The 3,067-nt window shown below is 44.1% G+C and overlaps 1 non-coding gene across 1 annotated transcript; it reads left to right on the top strand.

The window, feature by feature from the left end:
- Positions 1-1,793: 1,793 nt before the first annotated feature.
- On the top strand, positions 1,794-1,931 carry LOC114811715. The gene has a single exon (XR_003759411.1). It is a non-coding gene; the product is annotated as a small nucleolar RNA SNORA7 (small nucleolar RNA).
- Positions 1,932-3,067: the final 1,136 nt, after the last annotated feature.

Genomic DNA, 3,067 nt, shown 5'->3' with positions numbered 1-3,067 from the left:
GAGTCAAAGATAATTCCATCAGACACAAGGAAGATCTTCCTCAACACCGAAATTGTCAGGCTGTAACACTGTGGAATGCCACCCCTGGAGGTAGGTTTATCATTCAGTTGTATTTATTGAGCACTTATTGTATGCAGAGTACAGTAGTAAGCAGCATTTGGGAGAGTACACTATAACAGAGTTGGTAGACACTCTCTTGTCCACAAAGTCTAGAGGGATATGATATCGTCTGCCTTGGAAAGGGACAGAAATACCACCCCAGGGCTTTTCTATCCCATTATTTTAAACTAAATGTTCCTGAAACTTCCCTTCACCTTATTTACATAGTAGGATAGAAAATAAAATAGCCCAGTTGATTTTTTTTAAACCCAATGAAACTTACAGGGGATCATTCATTGGGAGATAATATTCCGCCAAGGTCATGACTTGCTTCTTGGTTTAAGAAGAGCAGAATCAATATCGGGTGGATGAAGAATTAATATGTGCGCTCTGCACTCTATTGCTTTTCATTAGGACCCAAGAGCCATTAAGAGATGGAAGCAAGGAGGGTAGAAATCTTCCCAACAATGTCCCCTCATTTCCTTTAGCAGAACTTGAGGCAGCATAGCCCAGGAGATAGAGCATGGGCCTGGGAGTCAGAAGGACCTGGGTTCTTATCCCAGCTCTGCCTCTTATCTTCGGTGTGACTTTGGGCAAGTCACTTGGCTGTCTCAATCCCCATTTTACAGATGAAGGAACTGAGGCACAGAGAAGAGAACTCCATGTGGGACAGGGACTGTGTCCAACCTGAATTGCTTGTATCTACCCCAGCGCTCAGTACAGTGCCTGGCAAATGGTAAGCGCTTAACAAATACCACAACTATTATTATTATTGAGGTACAAATTCTTCCACATTGGGTCTCACTATCCCTCTACTATCTCCATATCCCATCACCCCTAGCCACAAACTAGCCCACTCTGCAAAAACACACCTGGGTGGATCCAGGAAAGAGGAAGAGCCATTTGGCCAAGCTATTCTATGACCACAAGCTGCTCTGGGGAGTGTTTAAAAACCCAGTCAAATGCAGCCATCTCAGCTCCGATGATTACATTTCATCTGCACCTGCAATCTAAATGGTACCACTTGAAAGCCAGACTCTCTCTCTCTCTCTCTCTCTCTCTCTCTCTCTCTCTCTCTCTCTCTCCCACCCCCTGCAGGGAGAGCATTAGTGATGCTGTATTTCCCCTAGTTCACATCCAGTTTGGAAATTTGGGACTGGGGGCCTGAAGGGTGGACAAGACAGATTATAATCAAGGAACAGAATTTTTAGAGCAGCCACTCTGACCATTCAAAACCCCCTTCGTGTCTCCCTGGTGTACCTGGCTTTCATTTTCCTTCTCAATGATCTGTCAGAGGGGTTTTGCTTCCATGGGCAGGCAGTGTACTGCCCCCTTGATGGCAGCCCCTCCATCTTCTAGACTAGCTCTTTCCAGGCAGGTAGGATGACAACTCCACTTTGTATTTAAGTTGTCTTTTCTTCTCAAGGACACTGGGAATGCTTTAAAGGACCTTACTCTAGATGAACTGAAAAACAATCCTGATTTCTGAGTGATGTGGTACAGCTGCTTTTTCAGGGATAGCAAACTGACTTGAAAGGGAAAATTAAAGATGTTCATTAGTGGTATTTATTGAGCACATACTGTGTACAGAGCACTATACTAAGTGCATGGGAGAATAATAGTATAACTGAGGTGGTAGACATTTTCTCTGCCATAAGAGTGTAGCTGAATATACTTGTCCCCCAACCAGTTTTTCCCTCTCAGGATCGCACCTGGAGACTTTCCAGTACTCTACTACTCTCGGCTATGGGAGGGAGAGTCAAGCAGAAGCCTACCCATTCCATTCCTAGTTTGGGCAGTGGCTAGTGAGTGGAAGGCAATGTGCTACAAGTCAAACTCACCTTTGCTGGGCAGCAGTGGCCTGGGATATAGTTGAGGGAGGAGACTCAAGTTTACTGCACAGAAGAAGGCAACAGTAAACCACTTCCATATTTTTACCAAGAAAACTCTATAATAATAATGAAGATGATGGTATTTCTTAAGCACTTACTATGTGCAAAACACTGTTCTAAGCACTGGAGGGGAATACAAAGTGATCAGGTTGTCCCACATGGGGCTCACAGTCTTAATCCCCATTTTACAAATGAGGTAACTGAGGCACAGAGAAGTTAAGTGACTTGCCCAAAGTCACACAGCTAACAAGTGGCAGAGCCAGGATTAGAACCCATGACCTCTGACTCCCAATACTGTGCTCTTTCCACTGAGCCACGCTGCTATCATTACACTACCAGAACAATTGCAGATGGACATGGGATGTTTTGGGAGAGATGGGTGCATGAAGTCATTAAGGGTCAGAGTCAGCTCAACAGTATAAGACAAGACAACTAGTTTTATCTTTCTAGTGCTACCAGACAAACTTTAAGGTCCTTCCCCTTCAACTAGAATGTTTCCTGTGGACGTCACTTTCAACTGGATTTCTGGGGTGTCTTGATAGCCATGGTGATTTCTGCTCCAAAGCAGCAGCAGCAAGGACATGGAGGAGTGGAGGTAAAGACTCTTCGCTGTCCCTCTCTCCCTTATTCATTTATTCAATTGCATTTAATGAGTGCTTACTATGTGCAAATCACTGTACTAAGAACTTGGGAGAGTACAATACAACAGACATATTCCCTGCCCACAAAAAGTACACAGTGTAGAGGGGGAGACGGACATAGATAAATAAATTACAGATACATACAAATATGCTGTAGGGATGGGAGGGAAGATGGATGAAGGAGCAAGTAAGAGCAGTGCAGAAGGGAGTGGGAGAAGAGGAGAGGAGTGCTTAGTCAGGGAATGCTTCTTGGAGATGAGCCTTCAATAAGGCTTTGAAGTGGGGGAGAGCAATTATCTGACAGATAATTCTGATAATTTCTTCTTCCATGATCCTTCCTCTAGTCTCCTACTCTCTGCATCCTAATAATTGTGGTTTTTGTTACAGCACTTATTATGTGCCAATCATTGCTCTAATTGCTAGGGTAGATGAAAG

The sequence above is a fragment of the Ornithorhynchus anatinus genome, chromosome 4, assembly GCF_004115215.2.
Source record: "Ornithorhynchus anatinus isolate Pmale09 chromosome 4, mOrnAna1.pri.v4, whole genome shotgun sequence".
Classification (NCBI taxonomy): domain Eukaryota; kingdom Metazoa; phylum Chordata; class Mammalia; order Monotremata; family Ornithorhynchidae; genus Ornithorhynchus; species Ornithorhynchus anatinus.
The sequence above is the reverse complement of the archived record's forward strand: the minus strand, read 5'-3'. Positions and strand labels throughout refer to the sequence as shown.